The sequence below is a fragment of the Pseudochaenichthys georgianus genome, chromosome 3, assembly GCF_902827115.2.
Source record: "Pseudochaenichthys georgianus chromosome 3, fPseGeo1.2, whole genome shotgun sequence".
In the NCBI taxonomy this organism is placed as follows: Eukaryota; Metazoa; Chordata; class Actinopteri; order Perciformes; family Channichthyidae; genus Pseudochaenichthys; species Pseudochaenichthys georgianus.
In genome coordinates this window covers 31,101,037-31,122,577 of record NC_047505.1, presented here as the reverse complement: position 1 = coordinate 31,122,577, position 21,541 = coordinate 31,101,037, and the positions used below count along the sequence as shown (strand labels likewise).

The following is a 21,541-nucleotide window of genomic DNA, read 5'->3' as shown; positions in this document are numbered from 1 at the left end:
CCTACCAGTTTCCCCCACTGTCTCTGCCACCTCCCTCCATGCCTGGTTCCTCCGGTTTGTATCCCGGGAGGTGAAGAGGGTCTGGTCATACAAAACCGGGTGATTCGCTACGGCGATAGTTAGTTTCTCCTCCGACTTTTTTTGAAATATAGAAATGAACGGCGGGATATCTCTCCCAGCTTAGACGCGGTTTGATTGGCTAGCGCTTCAGCTGTCAGATTTTGGGAAACGGGATTTGATTGGCTGGCGCTGGCTACTCCGGCGTCCAGGCGACCAGAAGTTGAACAATGTTCAACTTCTGGTCGCCTGAGACGCCTCGCTCTGCTACCCACAATTCAGTTCGGCGAAAAAGCGCGGCTACGTGACGTCACCCCATTGAAAGTGAATGGGCAGCTTGGAGCGGCTTGGAGCTTTCGACGCTGTAGTGTAGACGGGCCGTAACGGAGCGTCCACACTACAGCTCCAAAAATAGCTTGGAGCCCGGCGTGTCTGGAGCTTGGGGATTTTATTCAAGCAACACGGCCAACAACCAATCACATGAATCTCCCGCCCCCGACATACAAAGCAAAAACCCCCGGGGATTTTATGCGAGCAATATATATATAAACTCCCCAAACAGGCGAAAACCTACCAGTTTCCCCCACTGTCTCTGCCACCTCCCTCCATGCCTGGTTCCTCCGGTTTGTATCCCGGGAGGTGAAGAGGGTCTGGTCATACAAAACCGGGTGATTCGCTACGGCGATAGTTAGTTTCTCCTCCGACTTTTTTTGAAATATAGAAATGAACGGCGGGATATCTCTCCCAGCTTAGACGCGGTTTGATTGGCTAGCGCTTCAGCTGTCAGATTTTGGGAAACGGGATTTGATTGGCTGGCGCTGGCTACTCCGGCGTCCAGGCGACCAGAAGTTGAACAATGTTCAACTTCTGGTCGCCTGAGACGCCTCGCTCTGCTACCCACAATTCAGTTCGGCGAAAAAGCGCGGCTACGTGACGTCACCCCATTGAAAGTGAATGGGCAGCTTGGAGCGGCTTGGAGCTTTCGACGCTGTAGTGTAGACGGGCCGTAACGGAGCGTCCACACTACAGCTCCAAAAATAGCTTGGAGCCCGGCGTGTCTGGAGCTTGGGGATTTTATTCAAGCAACACGGCCAACAACCAATCACATGAATCTCCCGCCCCCGACATACAAAGCAAAAACCCCCGGGGATTTTATGCGAGCAATATATATATAAACTCCCCAAACAGGCGAAAACCTACCAGTTTCCCCCACTGTCTCTGCCACCTCCCTCCATGCCTGGTTCCTCCGGTTTGTATCCCGGGAGGTGAAGAGGGTCTGGTCATACAAAACCGGGTGATTCGCTACGGCGATAGTTAGTTTCTCCTCCGACTTTTTTTGAAATATAGAAATGAACGGCGGGATATCTCTCCCAGCTTAGACGCGGTTTGATTGGCTAGCGCTTCAGCTGTCAGATTTTGGGAAACGGGATTTGATTGGCTGGCGCTGGCTACTCCGGCGTCCAGGCGACCAGAAGTTGAACAATGTTCAACTTCTGGTCGCCTGAGACGCCTCGCTCTGCTACCCACAATTCAGTTCGGCGAAAAAGCGCGGCTACGTGACGTCACCCCATTGAAAGTGAATGGGCAGCTTGGAGCGGCTTGGAGCTTTCGACGCTGTAGTGTAGACGGGCCGTAACGGAGCGTCCACACTACAGCTCCAAAAATAGCTTGGAGCTGGGCGTGTCTGGTGCTTGGGGATTTTATTCAAGCAACACGGCCAACAACCAATCACATGAATCTCCCGCCCCCGACATACAAAGCAAAAACCCCCGGGGATTTTATGCGAGCAATATATATATAAACTCCCCAAACAGGCGAAAACCTACCAGTTTCCCCCACTGTCTCTGCCACCTCCCTCCATGCCTGGTTCCTCCGGTTTGTATCCCGGGAGGTGAAGAGGGTCTGGTCATACAAAACCGGGTGATTCGCTACGGCGATAGTTAGTTTCTCCTCCGACTTTTTTTGAAATATAGAAATGAACGGCGGGATATCTCTCCCAGCTTAGACGCGGTTTGATTGGCTAGCGCTTCAGCTGTCAGATTTTGGGAAACGGGATTTGATTGGCTGGCGCTGGCTACTCCGGCGTCCAGGCGACCAGAAGTTGAACAATGTTCAACTTCTGGTCGCCTGAGACGCCTCGCTCTGCTACCCACAATTCAGTTCGGCGAAAAAGCGCGGCTACGTGACGTCACCCCATTGAAAGTGAATGGGCAGCTTGGAGCGGCTTGGAGCTTTCGACGCTGTAGTGTAGACGGGCCGTAACGGAGCGTCCACACTACAGCTCCAAAAATAGCTTGGAGCTGGGCGTGTCTGGAGCTTGGGGATTTTATTCAAGCAACACGGCCAACAACCAATCACATGAATCTCCCGCCCCCGACATACAAAGCAAAAACCCCCGGGGATTTTATGCGAGCAATATATATATATAAACTCCCCAAACAGGCGAAAACCTACCAGTTTCCCCCACTGTCTCTGCCACCTCCCTCCATGCCTGGTTCCTCCGGTTTGTATCCCGGGAGGTGAAGAGGGTCTGGTCATACAAAACCGGGTGATTCGCTACGGCGATAGTTAGTTTCTCCTCCGACTTTTTTTGAAATATAGAAATGAACGGCGGGATATCTCTCCCAGCTTAGACGCGGTTTGATTGGCTAGCGCTTCAGCTGTCAGATTTTGGGAAACGGGATTTGATTGGCTGGCGCTGGCTACTCTGGCGTCCAGGCGACCAGAAGTTGAACAATGTTCAACTTCTGGTCGCCTGGGTCGCCTGAGACGCCTCGCTCTGCTACCCACAATTCAGTTCGGCGAAAAAGCGCGGCTACGTGACGTCACCCCATTGAAAGTGAATGGGCAGCTTGGAGCAGCTTGGAGCTTTCGACGCTGTCGACGCTGTAGTGTAGACGGGCCGTAACGCATATGGACGGTTAGCAAACATGTTTAGCTCAGCATCAGCTATGTAATGTTAACTGATTTCTGATTCTGAAGTGTTTTGCTTATAAGTTGTTTGCATTTAGCTAAAGTGTGATGTTTTTCCTCATATTGCATTGCAATAGCATGTTTAAAGTGATCATATAACAAACAACTAATCAGTACTGATACTGTATGCTAATAGATATAGGAGTGATAATAACACATTAAATGCTTTGAATTTCTTAGATATAGCTGTGCAGTATTCTTAACAGACTGGATAGCAGCAGACAATAGAAGGCTTATTACAACCAGAAGAGACATGAGACTTTTATTTTTTTTGAGACTTGACTTGGACTCGTGACCAAAGACTTGAGACTTGATCAAGTCTCACCCCACAAAGACTTGAGACTTGACTTGGACTCGAGACTTGACTTGGACTTGCAAAAAAAGACTTGTGAACATCTCTTCTGCCTCTGGAATGCAATCTTTCTGTCTATACATCACAAGGACTTCCACAACATAAACATACAGTTAATTGTCTATGGCATGGGCAGATCATCCTCCTTATAATACACATTAATTGTTTCGAAAAGTACAAACAAAATTAAAAATAGCTCAACACAAATTGGAATGTGTAAAAGCTGAAATCAGGTTGCAATTTTGTGCATGAAGGAGCCTCCTGTTAACCCTCCCAGTTGAATCACCTCTAACTCTATGCTTATCTCCATGTGCATGTCGCATGTTTGTGTGATAGAGGAGCAGAAAGAGAAAAATAGCACTTGTGGGGCATTATATTTTATAATTAAATGGTATTCTTATTTGTACTTATATATTTTTAGTTACAGAAAATGATTTCCAAGTTGAAAAGCAGTAGGTCTCTGTGTGTGTGTTTTCCTCATGTAACATGCTTCACAGCTGATCCTTTGGGCCACCTATTATAGCACCATGACAGAAAAGAAACCTGACTCATAAATCTTTCACAGCAAACGTTCTCCCTTTTTATAAAAAGAAAAGCACAGGTGTTATTTGTGACACAAACACTGGCTCCATGTTACTAAAGTGTCACAGTGTAGCCGTGAGAGTGTGAATGAACTAGCATGTACAATACCAGGACCAAGAAAGAAAAGCAGCTTAATGTGAATCAGCCATCATATGATGTGCTTTTCACAATGTGAGATGTAGCAAAATGAAAAATGTGTCCGTTATAAACACAATTGTACAATCACGTCAACTAACGCAGATTTCTACATGATTGGACCTCTTGGTAACACTACCACTATGATTGTTGGGCTTTCTCTTCCTTAAGTTAACTGACTTTTATGTGATACTTATCTCTCATAGTTGCATGAGATTGAAAACAAATTCCAAGGCAAGTTGATTTATATAGCACCTTTCAGCACACGGCAACCCAAAGTGCTTTACAAAATTAAATAAAAGACATTTAAGAATAAATACAGTGGAAGCATTTCAAAACAGGCATTAAAAAAAGCAAAGATAATAAAATGAACCCAACAGGTATAAAATACATGGATAAAAGCCATACTGCAGTTTGAATTTGAACAACTCATCCAAATGCAGCGTCAAAAAGATACGTTTTTAGTCTGGATTTAAAAGTATAAAGAGCTGACCTGCAGGATTCAGGGAGTTTGTTCCAGATGGTCGGGGCATAAAAACTAAATGCTGCTTCTCCATGTTTAGCTCTGACTCTTCTAACAGAGAGCAGACCCGTCCCAGAAGACCTGAGACTCCTGGATGGTTCATATTTTTGCAGGAGATCGTTAATATAATTTGGTCCTAAACCATTTAGTGCTTTAAAAACCAGCAGCAGTACTTTATAATCAATTATTTGACAGACAGATATAGACAGGGGTGCACATAACCTTTTTGCCCTGGTTCTCAAAGGAGCACCTGGAGATGTTGCTTGGTGCACATCCTTAAAATGAAATAAACCGTAACTTTTGAGGGAGACTTTATTTGCCAGACACACAGCACTGAACACACATGCAGAGGTGAACACAGAACACACATGCAGAGGTGAACACAAGACAACATTAGCACGACAAGCTGTCATCACTACCCTCCTGACTGTCAGACATGGTAGCTGATGATGTAGGCCTACTTCTTTCTCTCTGGTTGAGTCTGCGATTAGCTGCTTGCATCCACAAGTCAACAGCTGGTTTTGGGTCGAAAGTATCTGTTGTCATCTTAGACAAGTGGATGTAATCAAATAAGTATGTGAACATAACCAATAACCTACCATAGCCAATAACAAATTAATGTAACTTATTTTATTTGTGTTGTTCATTCATATCAGATTTTACCGTAACATTTATTTATTTATGCATTTTTTTTTTATCTCCAGTTTTAAAGGATATTTTTGGTTACTGTCCTATGGTATGCATTGGAATAATTTCACACCTGTTTATCCCAATAATTATAAAGGAGTGCCTTGGAAATATGTGTTTACGTAAATTGTGACAAAACCGTTTGAACTTAGACTAAGAGTCCTTTACCTCACTGAGCTGTAGTTATCAGTCTCTCAGTCTGACTGGAGAGGACTCTCCCTCCACATTATTGTAGAAACATCTTCTTCTTACATCCGTTAGAGCAGCTAGCACCAGATTCTAATAACAACAGCGCCGGTACCGGGCGGTGCGCCCTTCTTTCTCTATTTCTTTCTTCTTTCTTTCAGTCTTTATTTCGAACAGATTAAACAAATAACATGTGAAAAACAGAATACCGTATTGTTATAATACAGTATTTATCCACATTCATGGTAATATTTGTACTGTATATTCAACAAAAAAACAAAAAAAGTCTTCATATTAATAATAATAATAAATCATATGTGTCCGAAAGGGAGTAGGAGGAAGCAAATGCTTATTAATTCCCACTCCTTACTTGATCAATGATTTTCCTTTAAATCATTATGCAAGTTATTCCTACATACATTTACATTTATACATACATATACAATCATTTCTCATCTTCAATCACCTTTCTTCATTCTCATATTTTTCCAAAAAAGTGTTTCTGTACATCTTTTTAAACTGAATTATGCTTGTGCTTTGTTTTAACTCCTGCTCCAAACCATTCCATAAAATCACCCCACAGATTGTTAAACTCATACTTCGCAGAGTTGTTCTGACCTTGAGTTGTTTAAAATGTAGTTCTCATTCATAACACTCCGTTCGATGTCTCACTATGGGATGCGCCTCATCGCGGAGCAAACGGAAGCATCAATCTCATTACGCCAATCCTGATTGGCTGGTGATCTTGACGTCAGCGTCAGGGAATCCACCCCTATAAGTAGCTTGTGCTACGTCGCATGCGTCATTCAAACACCTCTTCTAGCTTCAGAGCACATCTCTAATGGTAGCCGGGCTAGCTTAACAGTCCACAGACTGAACCAAAAGCTAATTTCGGTCGACGGGCGTTAGCCGGCTACCCTATTCTGCCTCGCAGAAGAGTATAGTACTAACACACCAGTTAGTATTATAATCAACCTCGCCATTCTTCCTCAGGAATTAAGGTAAGGTTTTGATTGTTCAAGCTAGCAACACACCTGCTGCTAGCTTGTTTCCCCTCACTGCCGACACCACGGTAGCGAGGACGGACTTTTTTCTTTTCTCTTCCACGAAGGAGAAAAGGGATTAAAAGGATATTACCACACCAGGTAATATTCTTTGAGAAAGAAGACGCCACGCAGCGAATAAGATGGACGCCTCTCTCCCTCACACCAGAGGAGTCAGGAACTCGGAGGCTCGGCTCTGCGGCTGCGGGTTGAAAGTGTCAGGCACAGACTCACACCAGATCTGTTCGTCCTGCCTCGGGCTGGAACACGCCCAGGAGGCCATTGACAACCCCGGCTCGTGCGGGCATTGTGCCCGCTTCACTATGAAGAGCCTCCGCCGAAGGTTAGCACAACAAGCTAGCCTGTCGGGACAGGACCCCCTCATGTCCACTGGTTTGCCGGCTGGCAATCAAGACACGGGGGCGTCCGCCGCAGAGATGGAGCCCCTCACTGGGTCGGTCTGGGTCTCATCGACAGCGGCAGAACCGGAATCCCGCGCCATATCAGGCCGAGATCCGGTGGCGGCAAGAGACGCGGGAACGGGGCCCCACGCTTTACCAAACTGGGGCTCCCGGCTGGACCTCACCATGGTTTCACCCGCGGAAGATGTCCTAGAGTTAGACTACATGGAGGACGAAGAGGATACCTCTGAGTTCCTCCTGTCTGACTCGGATGAGCAAGAAGACGACATCTTCATGTCATCGGCTCAGGCTGCAAAGCCGGGAGCGATGGCTGCTCTCCCGGGGCGATAGCACACCAGCTTCGCCCTGTCTAAGCATGGACCTGCAGGCCGTGTGTCAGCGCGCCATGTCCAAGCTAGACATCGCCTGGCCCGAAATGGCCAAGGAGACCTCCAGGTCCCGTTACGAGGGGAAACATTTTCCCCAAATAACGAGGACGAAGAGGCAACTCCTTCCAGTCTTCCCGGAGATGTTGGATGAGGTGTCGGTCTCGTGGAGAGACCGGCCCTTTAGCAACAAGGCCCCAATCCAGGGTGCCTCCTCCCTAGACTGTGACGGCATGGAGAGGCTCGGCCTGCTCCGCATACCGCCCATGGAACCGCTGGTGGCAGCCCACCTCCTACCGAGGATGGGCCCGTCACCAAGCAGGAACCCCACGCTGCCAGCAAAAACGGACCGATCTCTGCTGCGTCTCGTGCGACAAGATGACTGGTTTACATCAGTCGACCTGAAAGATGCGTATTTCCACGTCCCAGTATATTATCCACACAGGAAATATCTGAGGTTCGCATTTCAGGGGATCTGTTACGAATACAGAGTACTTCCCTTCGGCCTGTCTCTCAGTCCAAGAGTGTTTGTACGATGTACGGAAGCCGCGATAGCCCTGTTAAGACAACAGGGTATTCGCCTGGCAACCTACCTGGACGACTGGCTGCTTCTCGCACAGTCGGAACAGGAGGCTATTACACAGACAAGTGTCCTCGTAAAGCACCTGCTCAACCTGGGTTTCATAATAAACACAGAGAAGAGCATGCTGTGCCCAGCACAGACTGTACTCTTCCTGGGTTTACACCTGAACTCGGTGCCCTTTACAGTCCGACTGTCAGCGGAAAGAGTGAAAGCTTTCAGAGCTTGTCTCGCTCAATTCCAGCTGCGCAAACATGTTCTCTTCAGAACATGCCTGCGGTTAATGGGGCTCATGGCGTCAGCCATCCTGGTCGTACGACTAGGACGCTTACACATGAGGGAGTTTCAGCGCTGGGTAGCCGCCTTAAAACTAAACCCCGCGCGTCATGGGGCGCGGAGAGTAATGGTTACTGTGAAATGCGTAACGGCACTGCGCCACTGGCTGCACCCGACTTTTCTAGTACGGGCGTGCCTATGGGTGCTGTCCTTTCACGGAAGGTGGTCACCACGGACGCATGTCTGACAGGTTGGGGAGATATTTATGAAGGCCGTCCGGTGAGGGGTCTCTGGAGCAGAGACCTCCAGCGGGCGCACATAAATTACCTAGAGCTTTTAGCGGTGTTCCTCACCCTAAAACGCTTTCTGCCTTTTCTCAGAGGACACCATGTCCTCGTGAGGACAGACAATACGACTACAATATCGTATATAAACCGCCAAGGGGGTTTGCGTTCTCTCCAGTTACACATGCTGGCACGCAAACTGATCTTATGGAGCGACGGGCGTCTCCTCTCTCTGAGAGCGACGCACGTACCGGGTGTGTTGAACCTCGGGGCTGACTTACTGTCCAGAGGTACACCACTTTATGCAGACTGGACTCTACATCCAAGGATTGTGAGCCAGCTGTGGGCGCGTTATGGTAGAGCCGCGGTGGATCTGTTCGCATCAAAAGAAAATGCTCAATGTCAGCTGTTCTTCCGTTAGGCGTGGACGCACACGTTTGGCCTACGGGCCTTCTGTACGCGTTCCCACCCCTGGCTCTGATTCCCCAAACTCTGGCCAGAGTGAGGGAACAACGCCACACACTTATCCTGATAGCTCCGAACTGGCCCGCTATGTACTGGCTGGCGGAGATTTATCAGCTGCTTTGCGGGCAGCCATGGCAGCTCCCACTACGCAGGGACATACTGTCTCAGGCGGGGGTGGCGATCTTTCACCCACACCCAGAGCGCTTGGTCTTATGGGCCTGGCCCGTGAGTGGTACAACCTGAATACAGTGAGACTCCCTCATAGGGTGATAAACACTATTCAGAGTGCGAGAGATTCCTACACCAGGACTCTCTAATACAGTGCTGTTACTGGTCCTGGCTTCCGCCAAGCGAGCCGGTAATTTTCATGCACTATCTGTACATATTTTTTTTCACACACTCTGTTCACCCCAGGGCAAACGAGAGTGTTGTTGAAGCCCAACCCTGTCCTTATACAAGGTGGTTGGGTCATGTACCCCAATGGACATTGAGGCATTTCCTCCGCCGCTGGGTCCCTCCGGGGAACAGCAGCCGGATTTGCTGTGTCCAGTTCGTGCTTACGCACCTGTATGGACAGATCAGGGGTACTTGTCATAATGACCAACTCCTGGTGTCCTGGGCTAACCCTTATAAGGGCAAGCCTGTTACTAAGCAACGGCTCTCCCACTGTTTTGTGGAAGCAATTGCTTTGGGGCCCATACGAGTCAGAGTTCGCAGGCACCCTCGGGTCCGCGAGCTCTTTCGACTCAGGGTCTGGCTGCATCCTGGGCTTTACCTGTTAAGTTCTGGTTGGTTTGGTGATTTTCGAGATAAGCTCGTCTGGCAATACGGGAGCTACAATTTCCCATAGTGAGACATCGAACGGAGTGTTATGAATGAGAACTATAGGTTACTTACGTAACCCCAGTCTCAGAGTAACATGACGTGAGATGTCTCACCAGACGGCCCTCCTTGCTATGGTGAAGCGAGAAGAGGTGCTTATTTTGAATGACGCATGCGACGTAGCGCAAGCTACTTATAGGGGGTGGATTCCCTGACGCTGACGTCAAGATCACCAGCCAATCAGGATTGGCGTAATGAGATTGATGCTTCTGTTTGCTCCGCGATGAGGCGCATCCCATAGTGAGACATCTCACTTCATGTTACTCTGAGGTCTGGGGTTACGTAAGTAACCTATAGATTTCCTCTCAAATTATACCCACCCTCTCTGTCTATGAACAATGTTTTTAATTTCCTAGGAAGTAGATTATGTCTGGCTCTGTACATGATTTGTGCCGTTTTAAATTTAACCAGATCAATGAACTTCAATATGTGTGACTTCAAAAATAATACATTAGTGTGTTCAAGATATCCAACATTATTGATAACTCTTATAGCCCTTTTTTGTAATGTGCATAATGGCTGTAGGTTGGTTTTGTACGTGTTTCCCCAAATCTCCACACATAAATCATATATGGCAATATTAGTGTGTTGTATAGAGTATACAATGACTTATAGTCCAGAATGTATCTGGCTTTTCCCAATATTGCTTTTACATGAGTGATATGAGATTTCCAGCTGATTTTGTGGTCTAAAACCACACCAAGGAACTTAATTTCATATACTCTTTCTATGTGTATGTTATCTAGTATTAATTGTATTTGTGGATTTGTTTTATGTTTTCCAAATAACATAATCTTTGTTTTGCTTATATTTAATGATAATTTGTTTGTGTCAAACCAATGTTTTACTTTAATCATTTCTGCTGTTATCACTTCCATTAGCTCTTTCAAATTGTCACCGGAACAAAACATATTAGTGTCATCTGCAAATAAAATAAATTTCAATATATTTGATACTCTGCAAATGTCGTTGATGTATATTATGAACAGCTTTGGACCCAACACGGACCCCTGAGGTACTCCATAAATTATGTTCATGCATTCTGATTTATGTTCACCAATTTCAACAAATTGTTGTCTGTTGCTTAAATAATCTCTCATCCAGTTTAATCCCACCCCTCTGATGCCATACCGTTCCAGTTTTATCACTAAAATATTGTGATCTATGGTGTCAAATGCTTTTTGTAAGTCTATAAATATTCCCACTGCTTGTTTTTTATTGTCCAAGCAGTTTAATATTTCCTCACTTAATTCCATTAGTGCCATAGATGTTGATCTATCTTTCCTGAATCCATATTGACTGTCGTGCAAAAGCTGATGTATTTCCATGAAACTGTCGAGTCTTTTTGCTTTTCAAGGATCTTGGAAAACTGAGAGAGCAATGAAACAGGTCTGTAATTTGTGAAATGGTGTTTATCCCCAGTTTTATATAATGGTATAACTTTTGCTATTTTCATTTTATTTGGGAATTTACCAGATTGAAAAGACAAGTTAAAGAGATGAGTCAATGGTTCTGCAATTTCTTCAATAATGTTTTACTATAATCATATCAATATTATTCCAATCGGTAGAGGATTTGCTTTTACATTTTCGCACAGTATCGATGATTTCTTTTTCTTCGACTGGTGTGAGGAAGAAAGAGCTATTGTTTTCATTCCAAAGGTCCGTATCTTCCCCTTTAGTTGTTTCTACGGTTTACATTTTTTCTGCCAGATCTGGCCCCACATTTACAAAGAATTAATTAAAACCATTAACCACATCTTCTGTATTATTAATAACATTATTTGTGTCCACAAAAAACTCAGGGTAACCAGAGCTTTTTGCTCCATTTCTAATGACACAATTTAATACTTTCCATAAACCTTTCATATTATTCTCTAATATTTGATTATAGTATTCTTTTTTTACATATCCTCAGAATATGGGTTCATTTATTCTTATATCTTTTATATTTATTTTCTGCTTCTGAAGTTCTATATTTTATGAATTGTCTATATAGTGTATTTTTCTTTTTGCAGGCATTTTTTAGGCCATTAGTGATCCATGCACTGTGAGTTTGTTTGTGTCTCTCTCTGCATTGTTTCACAGGACAGTTTTTGTCATAAAGTGCTTTAAAGATGTTTAGAAATTCATGATGGGCCTTGTCAATATCGCCTCTCTCATATACTACTCTCCAATTCTGCTTTAGTAAATTATTCTTAAATGCAATTATGTTATCTTCAGTTCTCAATCTTTTGTATTTGAAATGGCTGGCGACTTTCGGTTTCTTAGAACTGCAGTGATAGACAATAAAAACAGGTAAATGATCACTTATGTCACTATATAATAGTCCGCCTACTGTATTGTTTTCCATAATGTTTGTGAATATGTTGTCTATTAATGTAGCAGAATGAGAAGTGATTCTACTAGGTCTGGTAATTTTAGGATACAAACCCATACTGTACAATGTATTGATGAAGTGTTCTGTCATTTTATGCTTATTTGGATTCAACAGGTCAATATTGTAATCCCCACAGATAAACATACTTTTTTGTAATGATTTAGTAAACATGTTTTCTACCCTATCTGTAAATGTGTCAATACAGGTTCCAGGAGCTCTGTATATACAACTCACAATAACATTTTTAGACTTTTCAATATTAATTTTTCCTACTGTAACACATTCCCTCGCTCACTCGCATTTTGGCCGTGAGCTGCGGGCGCCAGATAAGCCAACATCCCCCATTTTCATCACTTACAGCGCCCATTGTACAGGGCAAATGTAACGTGTAACCGGGGTGAAAAGGGTGTTACATTTACTTAATTATGAATATTGTTACATCAAGGCCTGACTTCATATCATGGCTCATATGCAACTCGCAAATATCTTTCTCTCTCTCTTCTCTCTCTCATCTCTCCTCTCTTTTCTCTTTTCTCTTCTCCCTTCCCTCTCTCCCTCTCTCAATGTTGTTACGTAAATGTGCCTTTTTTCAAATGACCCGGTGCTCTTTTTTTGGTGGAGGTGCGCATGCGCACCTGCGCACCAGTTATGTGCAGCCCTGGATATAGATATGTTCTTCAGGTGATAGTATACATAATTAATAACTGTTGTAATGTGACTGATAACATTCTGAGTCCATCACTACACCTAGATTTCTAGCTTTATTTGTTGTTTTGAAGACTAAAACTCTGCGATGACTTTTAATTGTTCCTCCTTTGCTCCAAAAACAATCATCTCAGTTTTCTGTTTGATCAATTGGAGAAAGTTCCTACTCATCCAGTCATTGATGTGCTCAATGCACTTACTCAGTGTTGTAATCGGATAATAGTCTCCTGGTGACATTTTTAAATAAATCTGGGTGTCATCTGTATAGATATGATAACTTAGGTCGTTGTTTTTCATAATTTGAGCCAGTGGTAGCATATAGATATTAAAAAGCAGAGGTCCTAAGATGGAGCCTTGAGGAACCCTGCATGTCATATTTGTCAACGCTGATGTGTAGTTGCCTAGAGAGACAACGTTTTTTCTGTCCTTTAAGTGGGACTCAAACCAATTTAGTTGCCGAAAGTCCCACCCAGTTTCCTAGTCGGTCTAGCAATATGTTGTGGTCAACAGTATAAAATGCAGCGCTGAGATCTAATAATACTAACACTGATATTCTGCCACTGTCTGTGTTTAAATGGATGTCATTGAAGACTTGAACAAGAACAGCCTCAGTGCTGTGGTTTAGTCGAAAGCCTGACTGGAACACATCAACACCGTCATTTAAAATGGTTTTATTTAATATTGTAAGCGCTTTGAGCACCAGGAAAAGCGCTTTACATATGTAATGTATTATTATTATTATTATTATTATTATTATTAAAAGCATGAAAGGACTCTTTTTCAATCATTTTGCCTAAAAATGGGAGGTTTGATATTGGCCTATAATTATTCATTACGGATGTGTCTAGATTATGCTTTTTTAATAGCGGTTTAATTACTGCAGTTTTCAGGGCATGTGGAAATACACCCGAGTGGAGAGACTTGTTTACTATGTGAAGTAGATCTGAGGCCATGCAATGAAAAACATCTTTGAAAAATCCGGTTGGAATAATATCGAGGCTGTAGGAGGAGGATTTCAAATGTTGAATAATGTCCTCCAGGTCTTTATTGTTTATCAGATGGAATTGTGTCATGATGTCTGAATTTATTTTAGGTGGACACAGGGACATAATCAAGTAACACAAGCACTTGTAGCTGAACAAAGTGAATGTACAGTAGGCTAATGACTTTAATTATACTCCTGAACTCTGCACACGTGTTGTTACTGTACAAATTGTTAATAAGTGTTACACATGCACATCATAATTTTATGGACACTGGATATGGTTTGGAGTCTTACATGCTGCCGTTAACCAGATTTGTATTAGACGAGTACTGATTAGGCATGTGGAAGTGAAATCCTGATGGATTGGCCTGAGGATGAGAAGCTGTCGGGGCCATGTTCTTGTACGGTTGTCGGAGACGTGATGGTACACCCAGGAAGTGCAGTCTGAATCTTGTCCATTCTCCAAAGGTCATTTGTAGGAGCTCTTTGAGGTCATCTGTATCACCAAAGAGCAGGGCTGAACCATTGAGGTTATTTCTTCTCACAATATCATTATACTTACTGTGGTAGTCCAGCCTCTCCAACTACAAAAAAGTAGAAAATGTAAGCATTATAAACACAAGAGTAAAATGATTTACTTTCAAATCCTCCCTATGACTACTAAATGTATATAAACTTCCTTTTCTGTTGGATTTGCAATAGTCCAAAAACTGTTATGTTTTTGCTTCAGATATACATAATTTTCTTCTGCTGTATTTCTGATAGAGTAGCTCCATAACACGTTACACTGCACTTTGTTACCACCCGTGACCACATGTGTTTCCAAATCAATCCATACTGAAAGCTTAACATTACAACTTTTTTCTTACTTCTTTACAAACATCTTCTGTATCCATGTTGATGATGGTTGTGATTGGCAGAGGGGCTAGGTTCCTCATCCAGCCAGAATCTTTCAGCCTGGATGTCCCTCTGATGTGAGCCAGCTCCTTCCTGATTGAATGATCCAGGTTTACTGTCGAACCTTCAAAGGTCTTCAAGTCCTTTACGGTGAATTTGAAATCTACTGTGAGAAATCTTTCAAACATTTCAGGATCTCCATCCTGCTCGAGGAGGTCCTCAATCTGTGCACTCATCACATACAGCTCTGCCCTGGATTTTTGGAAGACTTTCCACAAGGTTTTTGAATCGTCAGCCTTGGGAACATTGTCAAGTTCAATATCTGCTCTCTGCTGAGCGTCTTCCACACACTGGAGGATCCAGCTGAGGCGGCAGGGCCACTGATTAGCTAAGACCACCCATGCAGCGATGTATTCTGGTCTAGGAAGCTCTTTCTGCAAGGCCTTCATGATTATCACAGTCACTCGAATGGAGTTGATCACCCTCCTCATAGACGTGGCATCCTCGAACATGTACTTGTTAAGATTCCTCTCGTTGCTGTTCAGGATGCTCCTAACCAACTTCTCTACTTCCTCGTCCTTTACATCCAGTGCTGCTGTATTTTTATCCATCAGTGGATATGACTCTTGCGTTTCAATGGCAAACTCCACTGAGAATACATCTGAGGAAGACTTTTTTTTTAGAGCCCCAGTTCCTTGCTTATATTTGCTCATGCTTAAGTCATCAGGGGATTTTGAATTGCTAGTGAGGCTGTAAAATAAACTGCGCTTTGAGTCATCGCCCAGTGGTGGGACTGTAAAGGCCAGAGTCACAATTCCGTTCAACAATCCATAAGCTCTGTCTTGTTTGCTGAAGCAACCATCTGCAAAGTTCACTTTCTGTACAAGAACATCTGGATCTACAGACAGAATGGAAATATACGGACTTTCCTCATCTGAAAGCAGAATGTTAATGGCATCCAAAACGGAAACAATCTTCTTTGGGAGCAGCGGTCGAGATTGGTGATCTTCAGTACCACTCGGATCCTCCTTCTCTCAAACACCTCCATAAACTGGATGAATTGAGACAGTAACCACATTTCTTTCCTGACGTCGTTCATGAAGCCAAGTTGGCTGCTGACTCGCTCATTGTCCCATTCCCTTCCTAATGTTCAGATCCTGGCTGAAGATGAGGTTCTTAACCATCTGAAAGACAAACCTCAAAGCTCCTGCTGCAGGGAGTCCAATGGAAGCGATGATCAGGCCCTCAAACACTCCCACATGGCTTGTGTTTGTTCCATTCACTGCTCCACCTGGTTTCATCTCAGAATTGGGAAGACCAAAAGTCAATGTGAAAACCAGGACTAAAAGTGGTACCATGAGGATGGACAGGAGGAGAAACCACAGAGGGCAGCAGCAAACCTTTTTGGACCTCCAATGGTTGAGACCATCCTCCACTCTCTAATTTTTTTTAATAAAAACAAACAAGATAGAAAAATCAGACACAGTTAGACATTACTGTAGTGTGTTTAGTCAGGCTAGTGGCATGGCTAGGTGGCTAGTTCTTTCAAGTGAATAGCCTCACACTTTTAAGTTTGCTATAAATTGTTGTGCATTCATTTACATTGCCTATATTAGCACTACCATTAACCTTTAGCTGCATGTCTTAAGCGCTGATTAGCACATGTTAACATGTTAGTTAAAATCCTAAACCGAGAAGGTTAGCATTAAGAACCGCTAGTACAACTGTACCCTCTTTGTGTAATAACCTAGAGAAGTGAAAATAAATTCCCAAACCTTATTCTGGACTTCCATTTCTTCATCATGTTGAGTCACACGATAGAGTACAATCTGTAATTTCCCAAAGCTCATCTGCATGGCCTGAAACAGCCGTATGGCTAGCCCGGCCCACAGCAGGTCACTGCCTGCAAAATGCCAGGCACTAAAATGTACATAATGAATCTGACGTTATGGTGCTGCTGATTGTCCTCTGTCCAAATGGGTCTGTAGAAGAGCATTCTTCCAATGAGAGCTAGAAAACCGCCGATTGATGGTCTCGCTGAGCGAGGCTGGAACCTTCCTTTGTATTCCTGCTCAATCCTTGACGCTTCCTGCTTCATGTACACTGAATAGTCACAAAACATAGATAATATTATTATATAAGATACATTGTTTATGCTTTTTGGATACATATATATATATGGATAAACCTATAATTCAAAGCAGAGTGAAACACTGAGATGTAGGTAAAACACCATGCTGGGTAATGGCTTGGACTTAAACAGGATATAAATAGAACATTATGTGGAATATTATAGCCCTAACTTTGGTACTTAGACTTATTTAGCTTGCACCAACCCTGGCCATGGTGCTAGACCTGAAACCAAAATAATCAGTCTGCAGGAAAACTAATGGTATGCAAAAGATTGTGCTTTTCAATCTGTAATTCCAATGTAGAGCTATTGAAAACCATATTTATTAATCTGTTTTAAAATCCTTTCAAAGCGTTATATTTGTATCAACAATTCCTCCAACTCATACGACCAAATAGGACGATTGTTCAACAGCTTATTACGACCTATAGTCACGTTTTAAGGTTTAGCACCTCTAGTGGTTGTGTAGAAACAACAATTTGCAGCATATGGGCCAACCCAGTCCTCACGGCATTTCGTGTAATAGTCACAAAATAAATGTAATCTATTGATTCGTGTTCACCAACACGATTTTCACCCTTTTTTTCGTGTCACACAGAACGATTTTAAAAGCAATGTATTTCTATTGGTAGTATGTTTCGTGCCTGCACCACGTCTTTTTGTCCGGTCGGGTCTTGGAAGACCGGAAGCTGTGTGGTTCATAGAAACATTTTCTTACTCAATATCAAGCCACGATTATTGATTTTATTTTAAATTGTATAATGTCGGACTTCTTTTGCCGTCCGCAAGGAAAATAAATGGGGCTCAGAGCCTCAGAATACTGAAATCTGTATTCTTGAAATCTTTTTTTTCCTTCTAATTTGTTATTATTTGGTGCAGACACGAAACATACTACCAATAGAAATATATTGCTTCAAAATCGTTCTGTGTCAGAATACTGAAATCTCTGTATTTTTTCAAATATTTTTTTCTTCTAATTTGTTATTATTTACATTGCTTTTAAATCGTTCTGTGTGACTGGGGAAATTGTGTTGGTGAACACGAATCAATAGATTAATTTCGTGATTATAACGTATGGGCTGATGCTCCCGTTGACCGCAAACGCTCCAGAGGGTCGTTATTCACAAATAACCCTCACTGGAAAATCCTAAATTGTAGGATAGTTTGGCCATTAAAATACTTTTTGATTAGATTTCTAGCGAGGAGTGTATATTGTACTCTTAGAATCCACGTCCAGTGGATGTGGAGGATCTATAGTTTGATAGATATTACGAAGATTATCTGAGGTCTCGTCAGGAGAGCGTGTATATACTACGTCTTTCCCCCTATTAATTTCTATTGACGGCAGCGTCCATGTAAAGTTAGCGTCAACCCTCACGGGGTGAAGACAGTATTTCCGGACTCGAAGTTTCATAGTAAAACCGTATTCCCCTCACTGTCAAATGATTTTACAATGATATCTGCAGTACTCATCAGCTAAGAAATATCAATTTATCCTTGTTAATTACACAACATTAATTGGTTTAAATTGTGTGCAATGCTTTTGTGTTTTTCCATAAGTTTTTCCCTTTCAATTCTGAGAGACACATTTCTTTTTTCAGAGGTTTTGATTGGCGAAAATATCTACTACCCATAATCCTCAGCTAAGTTATGATTTAATTATTTCCCCCCCTTTATTATCTACATTTAATGTCCCATAATGACAAGGTAAACATGGGATTTTAGGAATCTTTGCAAATGTATCAAAAATATGAAATATCCCAAATAAGTATTCAACCTTTCGGTATTTCAAATTTAGCAAAGGTGCCCCTCATTTGTCTTGATCATCTGTGAGTTCTTTCCAAACTTTGATTGGAGTCCTCCTGTGGTAAATTCAGTTGAATCAACATGACAATATTGTGTCCAAGCACAGTTATGGGAAAAGCATGGAAAATTGAAATGGACTGTATTGGAAGTTTCCAAGAGCACAGTCTATAAAGACTTTAGCACGGTGACCGTGTTTGCGTCTTCGAGCATAATACTAGGTGACGTCTTAAGCTCTGTTACATTTCTAAGGTGGCCAGCCCAAGTCTTTGTGTGTGAAACACTGGTGTAGAATCATTGATACATTATTTTTAGGATAAAGCTGAAACACAATCTTTTTGAAAAAGTTAAGGGGTGCTAACACTTTCTGAATGCACGTTGTTTTTGATTTTTTGCTGTCTACAGTGTTTCAGAGAATAATGGTATGTGTACTGAACACAAAGATCCCCCAGAGGCCTACGGAGCAGAATTACAATGTCTACTTTCCACTCAGTTAGTTGTGAAGAAATCATTTACTATGAGCCGGCGCTGAGGTGGTGCACTGCCCATTCAATATGCCAAGACGTACCTCAGTGAGTTTTATCACTGCAGGGGCTATGTCAGTGCAAAAATAATAAACATTAGGTTTATGCTGCCATAGCATTTAATTAGCGTGTCCAGTTTTTACAGTTAACATATACCGTTGTTGTTTCAAAAACTTCAGTCATCATTCAGTGTACTTTGTGGGGTCAGTACAAAACAAAAAACGGTCTGTTTGCATGCAAACAGTTGAAGTTGTAGACTTGATGCAACCTATTCGTCCTATAAGATCCTAAAACTTATATTTGTTCTGTTATGTACATTTGTTGAAAACTAATGCACTTCACTACTCTTTGCACTTGGATGCAAACTGCATTTTGTTGTAGCCTACTCTGTGCAATGACATTAAAGTTGAATCTAATCTAATATGAGGTTCCTATAGACTTTAGACATCACCAACTACATTTGTCCAAGGGCCGAAATGTAACCAATAGACACTATCGCGGGGCCAGCGATTTTTATATAGCCCAGAATTTTATAAATAGTATTCAGATTACTTTTGGAATACTTCTTTTTTCCATAACAGATGGGTATGTTTTGGTGCACAGGAGACACTTATTTTACTGTTTTCATGGCTTATCAAGAACTCAAAACACAACATCTTGGAGTGATTCTGACAAGCTCTCTCATCTGCACCCCACATAAAAAACATCACCCGGACTGCATTCTTGTACTGTCTTAAAACCTTTCCTTGGAATATGTTATGAATTGTAAGGTTTCCTTGGGTGCTTTGAAAGGCGCCCCTAAATAGAATGAATTATCATTATTATTTATTATCTGAAACGATGTAATAACTTTTAAAACTGTTCCAGTCACTTGCCCCATGCATTCAGCAGCAGCAGGCCCATTCACTTTGATTTGATCCCGTTATAAATGTCATCATCTCGACAATAAAGAAATGCTACATAAACGTTATCTTGCACATTTTATCCAACCATCTCCGTTTCTAACTTTCAATATATTTAAAAGAGATCTCTCTCTCTCATCTGCGTGCGGGGGCGGGGCCTCACACACACGCTGCATCTCTCTCGCTCACAGACACGCTGCATCGCTGTGCAGTGTGCACACAGTTCTGCCGGTAATGAATATTACATTTTGTGAGGAAACTTTTCCACCAATAATTCCAATAAGTATTCAAAAATGTATTCACTTCAGGTTTACGAAGTAACTGTAATCAGATTACTCGTTTTTCAAATGTAACGCCAGCTGAATACAGTTAGCCTACTTGATTTTTGTATTCTGATTACGTAACGCTGTTATGTTTCCGTTACAACCCAACCCTGCTTCTCGGCTACTGTCCCGCAGCTCCAGCCTCTCTGTTGGACTCTGTCGCAGCGGGGCTACTGCTGTGGTGCGGAGCGCATTAACCAGACTCTTCACAACGAAGGATCACTTCTTCTTCAGGGGAGGGAAGGTTTCGCAGCACGCAGTCTACTGTTCCCGCAGCTGCTGCTCTCTGTTGGACTCCGGTACTGCACCTTACTCACGAGACGTTGTAAACAAAGAAATGGGTGGAGGGGCGAACGCAGTACCACTCCGCCAACGCCACAGTCACCCCCGTCGTGCGGGCCGGATGAGAATGTCTGGCGGGCCGGATGTGGCCCGCGGGCCGCCAGTTGGTGGTCACTGCTTTAGACCACTGCCTGAGTGCTTAAAGTTTTCATTTAAAGATGTTAGCAGTCAAAAGAAACGACATGCTGGTGCACTGAGAGTGTTAACATACCTTCCATTTGTCCGAGGATCATGTTAAGTCGATTCTGACATGAAGAGTAGAGTCCTACAGTGGCAGGTGAATGACACTTTTGTCAGGTCTTCGACAATGCATATGCATATATCATCTGAAAAGAAATTCGGGACACAACATGGATAACTCATTTAATATTTAATTTTACATTGTGAAAAACATTAGTTAATATCTTTAACCACAGTCTTCTAATATCAAAAACTTAACATACAATCAATAGCTCAATAGATATTTCACAGATTTTATCTGAGAAAATGCTCAAAGGACTAATCTTTACTGACATCGTTCTTGGTTAAGAACATTTCTGCTCAATAATGTTGAACTGAAATAGCTTGGAGCTGGGCGTGTCTGGAGCTTGGGGATTTATTCACAACGGCCACAACCAATCACATGAATCTCCCTCCCGCCCCGACATACAAAGCAAAAACCCCCGGGGATTTTATGCGAGCATATATATATAAACTCCCCCCAAACAGGCGAAAACCTACCAGTTTCCCCCACTGTCT

At 42.9% G+C, this 21,541-nt stretch overlaps 1 pseudogene; it reads right to left on the bottom strand.

Annotated features, from left to right (window-relative positions):
• Positions 1-14,084: 14,084 nt before the first annotated feature.
• LOC117442438 (NTPase KAP family P-loop domain-containing protein 1-like) lies at positions 14,085-21,318 on the bottom strand (annotated as a pseudogene).
• Positions 21,319-21,541: the final 223 nt, after the last annotated feature.